This window comes from Meleagris gallopavo, chromosome 9 (assembly GCF_000146605.3).
Source record: "Meleagris gallopavo isolate NT-WF06-2002-E0010 breed Aviagen turkey brand Nicholas breeding stock chromosome 9, Turkey_5.1, whole genome shotgun sequence".
Lineage (NCBI taxonomy): Eukaryota > Metazoa > Chordata > Aves > Galliformes > Phasianidae > Meleagris > Meleagris gallopavo.
In genome coordinates this window covers 7,567,078-7,576,885 of record NC_015019.2, presented here as the reverse complement: position 1 = coordinate 7,576,885, position 9,808 = coordinate 7,567,078, and the positions used below count along the sequence as shown (strand labels likewise).

The following is a 9,808-nucleotide window of genomic DNA, read 5'->3' as shown; positions in this document are numbered from 1 at the left end:
ATCATTGTGGTCCTTTTCAACCCAGGCCATTCTATGATTCTAAGATTCACTGAAGCCAGACTATCCAGCAAACAAAAACAGATAAATTGACTCCATTGATTTAGGACTCAGTGCTAGTCCCAAAGAAAAGCAGGTAAATTTTTAAAATCATCTGTGACCCAGATTTTAAATAATTAAAATTAAACAATAATTTCGAATTTTGAAACATATTTGGCTGCAATATGCTCCAGTGGATTAATGCTAACCCTACTTTCTAATGCTAATATCCATCAAGAGGATGAAATATTCCCACAGTAGTTCTTGTGGGACACAAGAGCTACTGTTCAAAATCCTTTAGACGTATCAACAGTAAGTCTAATAATGCAGAATTGGCAACACATCGCTCTACAGTCTACATCAAACCCTCGACAATCAGCATCACCATACTATTCAACACATATCTAATAAAGCAGTACATGGAGAGGAGGGGATAATATCCTGAACTGTTTCCATTTACACTGGGTACACACTGAGCAAAGAAGACAGGGATTGTGTGTCTGAAAGAAACAGGGCAGTATATAGCATTGGATCTGATGAAAACTCTCCAGTTGCAAATGTAAACTAAAAAGGGTTATTTAAATATGAAAGATAAAAGTGACCTTTGGTTATTGGGGTTTGTAAGTTTAGCTTTCTTTTCTCTCAAATCAGGAAGAAAAAATGTTGAGCAATTCAAATGAAATGTGTAGGCAGCAGAGATTAAATTGAAATGAATAGCTCAACTATGATAGAACTAACACTATGGTCTATACAGCTACTGAAGATATTTATTCCATTATCATTTTATTCTTCTAAGGCAGTCTTTTAGCTTACTCTCAAAGGGCTGAGCTTGTGACCAATATATTCAAAGCAAATACCAGATATGCCCTAAAGAGTATTTAAGTTGTGGGATAATTTTTCTGAAGAACACAAGTAAATATGCAAAGTGGAAGAGACACATTCTGGGAATAATTATGGCCTTCAGTATATTAAGTTATTCAGCATTAGGCTATTCAGCAGTAATTATACTACCCCTGGGCAAGGATGATTTAGTACTGTGTACTGGTGAAAGCCACATAATTAAGAAAGAATGGAATCTGGCTACTACTTAGCACACCTTTCCAAATGCTCATTTGATCCAGTTGGCAACAGCCACAATGGACTGCATACGATGGGGAGGTTAGCAATGTGTCTTGTATTACATTCTATTTAGTGCTACAGTATTTAGCACTCTGCAGTTGTAAGGTTAAACTCTTTTCCTATTTAACTGTTTAAGCCAACCAGCTTAAGCACAGTTCTCTGTGACTGGTTAAAAGCTGCATGTGGTCTGCTGAGCCACCCTCTGATGTTAATGTTTAATGCACTTTAACACATTTTATACAGTTTATTTTGAAATAGGCAGACAAAAAGCATAGTTCCAAAAATCATCTGTGATTCCTAATGTGCTTGAATTGAAAAACAAAATAAAAATGGGAAAGGTTTACATGGTATTGTGTATTAATGACTCTTCTCTGTTGCCAACATTGAGTTATTGATAAGAATGAGGAAAAGGGAGCTGGAACGAGCAATGTCACAAAACCATTAAGACTCTGCCCTATCCTTTCTACATTTCCTCTAGAACAGAAAGTAGGCTTAAACAGGCAGTAATCTGTTCCATAAGACTTAGAAAGTACTACAGTGTATAAGCAGTCAACTTAGTCATGTCTGAGTTGCTGAGTTAATGCATATCTCAGAGTCTGCACAGTAATACTCGACCCTTCAGCTTCTGCTTTATCCCTCTGCTTCAGTTTGCAATGAGTGCACTTCATAAGAACATGGGATTTCAAGGCATATAACACAGGCAATATATTCTAAAACATCAGACTTCAGTATCTTTGCTATGGCAGAAATTATTTCTTGAAGCCTTATATCCACACATGGAAGATTATCAGTAAACATCTGACAGAGATAGCAAAATCTGGAATGCCTCCAGCATCTGAATCTGGCTTTCTGCCTCGGTTACTTGGCTGCTCCCTGACAGATCCCATGACTTCCTTTACAAACAGCAGCAGTGGCAGTTTGGAAACAGCCTCTAGGGGAGGTCATGGGTGGATTGGCTTGGTTCCTCAATATCATTTGTCTTTCCTTAAATTAATTTTGAAGAAGCCATTCAGCATTGTTTAAGAATAAGATTATGCATTAGCAATAGCCATTCATTTTCCTGCTTAGTCCAAGGTAACAAAATAAAACATTCAAAGGCTAGGATCTATGTCACTCTAGGGAAATGTCCTAACCAATTTGATCTTTTTTATCATTTCTCAGTTACTATGCTTGAAAGAGACAACTCAAACAGTGAAAATCTACAACACAATAGAGAAAAAAAATTGAATTTCAGAAACATAGGAAATCTTAACACTTCTTGCTTCTTTTTCTTAAGAGAAAAATCAGTAAAATGTTAATTTCAATTTTGTTTACATTCTTTTGCTGCTTTCTACTTAGAACTCACTAAATCCTTCAGGAAGGGTTGACATTACTGTTATTTTTCTCACATCTTTCTTTTTCACAGCAAAATATTGGTGACTTTCATTTGAAAAAGACTAAAAAAAAATTGACTAACTTATTTACATTACTTCAATGACATTCTTCAAAGCTAAGTCTAATCTGAATTCTATGTATATCACCAATTCTATAGGCCTCCAGATACCATCTTCTATGATTCATTTAGATAACAAGATCCACTTGTTCTGATTCAGAGAACTGAACCAGAAAAGGTATCGTGGTATAGAAACATCCAAAGAATTTTATGTCAAAGCATAACGTGCATGGACAAGATATCCCTGTTCATTGCAGGGGAGTTGGACTAGATGATGTTCAAAGGTCCCTTCTAACTCAAAGGATTCTATGAGTCTACGATTCTATACCATGGTCAACGCAGCTTTTGTAGTAAAGGCAAAGTACCTGAAGTACAGACACTGTACTTAAGTTTGGTCTCTATTTACCACTCACAGATATGTTCAGAACAAACAGAAAAACATCATGTGTTGAGGGAGAAAGTCAGAAGTCACCTAAGGACAATAACTCTATGCAGTGAGCAAAATAACTGAGGCTTGGGATCTTTCATCATTCACTGAATTTCACTGATGAGATAAAAGTCATGCTCACATTTTAAGCTAGCTAAAAGCTAACAGTATAAGATATTGAAAGTTGCCAGAATTCAGATCTGTTATCACAAATACAGATAAGATTTCTGCCTCTGGGTGATGAGCCATCATTTCTTCATGCTTTCCATTATACAAAGAAGAAGTTCAGCATCAGTTCACACACCTAGGCTCTACATTTTGATATTTTTCTAAGTCTGTACATGCTTCAAGACGAGCATCCACAACAAACATCTGTTAATTTGATAAGGTTTGAGGGAAAAAAAAAAGACAGCTGTTTACAGCATAGAGGCAATCTCAAAGCTGAGATAAAGATTCAATCTGAAATAGGGGAAAGCAAAAGTATTTTCAGCACATGCATTAGCAGTGGCTTTCCTGCTGTAGCGTGTACTTTGATCTGGCTCTCTTCTCATTCTTAGCTCAGAGGCTAATGATACTTGTTGCTAAGTCACATCTGTGAAATGCTACAAAAGGACAAATTCCATTTAAACGAATGAGACTATTTTGGCACACCTATTTTTATCCATGTTCCAAGGAATTTTGATCTGCTAACTTAAATTAAAGCTTATTCCTGGACTTTTTAGCAAGACACATTGCCCTGGGAGCCTGTACTCTAAGTAAAACTTCATGTCATGCTCCCTTTTCTTTTGGAAAACAATGAGCCTAGATGCTTAGAAGGAATTTTAAAAACTCAAAGTGTAAACACCATACACAGAACTTGGGGTTATGCCATACAGAGCGACACTATGTGTTCAGGTATCAGCTATAATCAGTATATGTGATTTATAGACTGGAATTTAATGAACATATCCTTGAAGACCCTTGCAATAGTTTCCGCATTGGAGATGAGTGGAACAGAACTGGGATAGGAACCAGAAGAAGTAAGAGGTGTGGACTTTCACAAAGCCTCAATGTACACGTATACTTGATATAAAACATCACTATCACAGCCTCAAAACCAGACAAGGAAAGAAGGCAGAAGATGTATGAAGATGAGGCAGCAGGTATCATTTCTGCCTAGCATGCAGCAGAATACTAATATGGCTTCTCTGTTACTTCTTGAGAGAAAAAATTGAAAAAAAGAAAGGTTAAAGTGATGCAAAGAACTGGCTCTTTCTCACCAGAACCTGCCCAGATGGAAGATTGTCAAATGTGCATTCAGTAAACAAAAGCAGCAGGAATACGTTCAATCTCCATCAAGCTTCACGGAGAAACTTCTCTGAGAACTTCATGTTCTTATCTTAACCAAACGTGAACAAAAGTATTTCCTGAAATCTCAGTAGACACAGTCTAAATTAAGTGTTCACTAGGAAAAAACAGAAGTATTCAGCTAGCTGAATTTGTAATGGATTTAAACTATAGCCATGACTACCAAATTTGAATGCCAGATTATGTTTGTTACCAGTGAGCTCTGTTTTTGATTTACAACAGAAATTGAAGAACATTCTACTGCGGAGAGAGAAAGAAAGAGTTGTAAATATTAAAGATAGAAGAGTAAAAGTCTTTTGAAGGGGAACTGAGTGCTTGCCTACTGCTTAAGAAAAAAGCACTATAAAGCAGCTATTGATTTTTCATTCAACAGCACTGAATGTTTTACTGAAAAGCAGCATTGCTCAGTAATTTGAATTTTCAATTAAAGTAGCATGTTCCTTGGACACATTTACTGCTGCACTCCAGTGACATTTATTTGACTTTTAAAATCCCTCTACTATTGTATTCGTGTTTGTACAGATCAAACTACCGATACAGAAAGTGTTAGGATTATAACTCCGCTGATTATAGATACACGTTTGGAAGGCTCCACTGACAATCTAATGACTTTATTTAAACGTAGGACAAGTGTAGTCAGTCAAAGTTGAAGTAAAATACGCCACTACAAGATAAATCAGGCAGTTCAGTATGTCACCTTAGAAATACTTACATTTGCCTTGCCTTTATGGACACTTTTGTTGTTGTAGCAAAGTTGAAGTAGTTATTCAAACTACCTAAGTTACGTTTACATTCCATATGATTGGGAGGGCCTTGTGAAATTCAGAAATATCAAATTGATAACTATTCACATGTACAGAAATTTCAATTGTAAGGACAAAATATTTCTGGACTATAAATAGACAATAATGGCTCTTATTGCATTTTCTCTTGTTTTAACTAAAGTCTTATAATCTAAAGAATTATTAGCCCACTTTTAATGATACTAGCACCTACTTCTCAAAATATAGAAGGCTAAAATATCTACTCAAATTTTCTAAAGTCAGTGCTTTTCTAACATGTTATCCTTACTTATATTCTCTTTCTCTCTACCCCTAGGCCCATTTGGGTAATTTTCATATGCTTTCTCACATGCCCATTCTTCACTGGCTTGCAAGTACATGATACATAAAATGTTTTATATATAGTGTGTTTTCATATATTAGACATTTCTTCTTTCTTCTCTTTGTTACCTTTCCCTAAAACTGGTTTTACACAGGTCTAAGGCCTGGTTCCTTTACCAGCAATCATCCACTGCTGAGTTATTTATAGCTCTCGAGCTTTTGATATCATCCTGTGCTTGCAGATTCAAAGACCTTGCTGTTATCTCTTTCCTATACTCTTCTATGCTGCCTTTTTATTCCAGGGTCATTGGTAGTTCACTCTGTACAGCAAAACTACCTGTTATTCCTCCCTATGAGTTACAGAAATATACATAGGTTGCTCTGAAAGTAATGTCTCCTATTTATTTCCATGGAAACTACAAGAAGTAAAAAGAGCACAGTAACACTATTTGATAGAGCAAATGCTCAACTACAAAACATAATTTTTTAATAATCACCACCACTACCTATACATTTTCACCAGCAATGAACAGCACATTGTGCTTTTGAAAATCTACACCAATGGATGTGACCTACTGTCACTGTTGCCACTGCTGAAATGCATCATCCATTACCTCACTGTGCTCACACCCACTGTTTGGTCTTCAGAAATATTCAGCATGCATTGATGCATGTAAATAGGTGCCATTCTTTTTCCACAAAGAGGAAATAAATTCCATTCCTCTGATTCATGCACACTACCATGTCAGACATCACTTTGTAAGACTGCCTCTCTGCTGCCATCTGTCGCACAACAAAATATTATGGAATACTTGTGAGAAGGCTCAGCCTCTACTGCCATACAACCAATCTCCATCTCTGATGTCATGGGCAAACATAATAATATAGGAAGCATTACTTTCAGGGCAGCTGTCATACACAACAATATATGTATATATATTCGTATTCATATACGCAGAACATACATCTGGCAATAATAAGAAAACTAAAACAAAGTGGGTAGTAGCGTCTGATAGTCAGATAACTTTTGTTCCAGCTAAATAAGTGAATACAGAGGTCACACAAGTCAAGACGATCAAACAAAGCCTGAAAGATTCTACAGACAGTGCTGTTAGCGCAACACAGTCTGTGGCCTGCTGCAAGTAAGAGCAACATCATATTTACAGGGCTACAAGGCTACAAAAGCATAATTTCACATGAATGGTGCAAGAAAAAAATGACAGTGGATTAACAGTATCTTCAACAGTTCCTGATTTGCTTCAACAATCTTCTGCTGCTGCGGATGAAGCAGATTTTGGCATGAATTCAATACTTTCTGCATACACTCAAAGTAGCATTAAGACACCATTAATCTTTTTCTACAATCCCACTCTTTTCCCCCGTTTTATAACTAGTTTCCCAACCTTGGCTCTCTTTTGGAAGGATTAAATGTAGGATTATACATCACTTATGACTATCTCTGCTGTAATAATGCAATAGTTTTCAAAAGAATCTGGCAGAGGCAAGAAGGGAAAAAGTAAAAAAGAAAACTTTCCTCAGTTACTTTTGGCAAGAGCTAACTCTTTATCGTGATGTGTCATAACAATGAGAGTAACTGGCTAAATTGGCATTCTGTCCCTTGGAAACCTCAATCCAGAGTCTTGCAGTGGGAAGTAGTTGGCTTGCCCCAACTTATTGATATTCCTTTTCTTTAACTTTTCAGCATCATTTTAGGTGTGGTACTTGTGCTATAGCCTTGTGCTTCCCTTTACTTCAGTTTAGGGACCTGACTGGCCTCCGGTGGCTGAAGCTGCCCACACAGCACATCACTAGGGAAAGCACAGCACAAAAGCTGGCCACAATTATCACTGTAATAAACAGCAAAATATACTGAGAAGCTGCAAAAGCATCAAGTGACAAAGTGTGGATATAGGGTATGGAGATGAGGGTACTTACCTATTCACAAATACAAGAGGCCACTAAGGCTGTTTCTCTCAGAGATTATTCTCTTGACCAATCTAGATTCATCCTAGGCAAATATCTTCTTCCAATCCTTTAAGCATTTGGCATTGCCACGTCAGACAGGCAAATGGCTTCCTGGAGGATAGGAGGAGCTCCTCAATCTCTCCCCAAGGCTCCGAGCCAGCCCAATACATTACACCACTTAAGGTACCTTGTTTCTTGACATGACCCTTTAATAAGGATAGACAGTACAGATGTACTTAGTGAAGTGCTCCCAGCCCTGCTATCATCTGACGGATATTTCCTGTTAGAGCTAATGAGGTTCTGCTCCCACTTATCTCTAGATATGGCATAGTTAGCACTTTTTAGTTTGCTTAATGACATGCTATTAATAAAGACATGACCTGAACAGTTACTTGCATTTATTGTCTTTTTTTTTTGGTCCATTTTTATAATTATGTTGAGGCAATTTAATTTTTTAAGATCATAAACTATTGTTTTGTTTGGTATGTTGTATATAACCATGCTACATTCCCATGAAAGCACTCACCAAGGTCAATGCACAAGTTAGCAATTTATCCGAAACATTCATCATGATATTGAAATTGCTTCGCTACTTCATCAAGGTATTATTATTATTACTGCCTTATTGACAGAGTAGTATGCAAACCCACTGTAAGGAGGGGTGAGTCCTCTGTAATTACCTGCTTTTTTCAAGGAGTTTCAAATTATCAAACTATGCTTACTGTAACAGTTCAACATCTTTAGTTTTTTCTAATGAGTAATAGCCCTAACAAAAATGTAGAGCAACCTTTATCCAAGCAAACTGTAATTGGTATAAGTAGAAGAATCCAAAGTTTTTGATGGAGGTAATGAAACAATAGTATAACTCTCTGATCAAAATCATTACCAGACAATCTTGGTCCAAATGAGATTTTCACTGTGCGTGTATATGTTTGTTTAAGGCACAAACATTAAACAGTAGATAATTAACTTCTGCATCATTATTGTAAATTGAAAATAAACAAGCAAACAAATGTTAATTACCTTTAATTCTCAAAACAAGAAACCTTGTTTATGTGAGTGAAATAAGAGTGAATTGAATTTTAATGGGATTTGTGTGTTTTCTCTATTTAGGCTTGATTTGGTTCTATCATTTTCCAAATATGGGTTCTTATTTTTGCTTTTGCATGACATCAAATTGCCCAAAAGCTACTGCAGTTCTCTGTTTACAGAGCTCTGTCTACAAATCTGTTACTTATTTTAAGGCACGTATTACAAAAGAGGAAAATATCTAAATTATGACGGTATAAGTTTCTCCATGGCTTCTCCTTGTAAGGCTAACTACACCCGATCAGCCCTACCTCCTCTTCCATGTCATGTGCTTTATGGCCCCTTGCTGGATATGCACCGATGTGCATATGCTCCGGGAAGCTCATGAATGTGCAAAGTCCTGCAAAAATGGTTTTACCATGCCAGAGAAGAAGAAAAGAAACACCTCCTTGACCCGGTCTGGCACCCTTGCTAATGCAGCAAGCAGTTGTCTTCTCCGCTGCCAGGACACTCTGCTGAGTCTAATCATCTACACTGTTTTTCATCTACACTGTGTAACTACACTGTAGCATTGGTTTATTCCATCCTTGCAGCAGATTTTGTATTTGCCCTTGCTAAAGTGTCTGAGGTGTTAATTCTTTTCTTCCAGTTTGCTGAGCTTTTTTCCGACCAGCAGCCCTGCCCTCTAAGATATCATCCACACTTTCCAAGCAGATATCATCCACAGAATTTCTGACAGTGCACTCTGTCCTAATTTCCAGGCTCTTGATAGCAGTAAGTAGTCCTGTCCCCAGTGTCACCTCCTAAGGGATATTGCCAGCATCCAGATAGCAGCTGGAGTTTGCACTACTGGTCACAGCCTTTGGAACTGAGTGGTTCAGCAGCTTTCTATCTGCTTTATCCATCAGAGAATGAAACAAATTTGAAAAAAAATTCTAGATATTTGCAACCATTTTTCAACTTCCTTACAAAACTTCTTTGTTTTTTACTATTTTGTAGTCAGGGAGAAAATATAGCATTCAAATGTATAAACACAAACCAAAGAAGAAAATAAAAATTAGTTAACAGAACGCAGTCAAGCTTAAGAAAACTTAGGAATTATATGCATGCTCTATGCTTACAAATGATCTTAATTAGCACCTAATTACAATTTAGTTCAGCTAATCAGATGATCAACTGCATTGATTCTTATCAGTTGATTAACCCTAATATAAAGAACTATGAAAATTTACAAGACTGCAATAGAAAATTCAAGTTACTTTCAAGTACTTTGTTCTCAGGAAGAAAAAACAACAAAAAAAAAAGAAATGAGTTCTAAGTTTTGCTTTCTTGTTTAGCTTGCTTAGGACA

General features: G+C 36.7%; 1 long non-coding RNA gene across 1 annotated transcript in view; it reads right to left on the bottom strand.

The window, feature by feature from the left end:
- The window catches only part of LOC104912169, a 36,118-nt gene extending 28,497 nt beyond the window's left edge, over window positions 1-7,621 (bottom strand). Inside the window, exon 1 of the long non-coding RNA XR_004160645.1 lies at window positions 7,400-7,621. This is a non-coding gene — a long non-coding RNA (uncharacterized LOC104912169). The remainder of the gene's footprint in view (window positions 1-7,399) is intronic.
- Window positions 7,622-9,808: the final 2,187 nt, after the last annotated feature.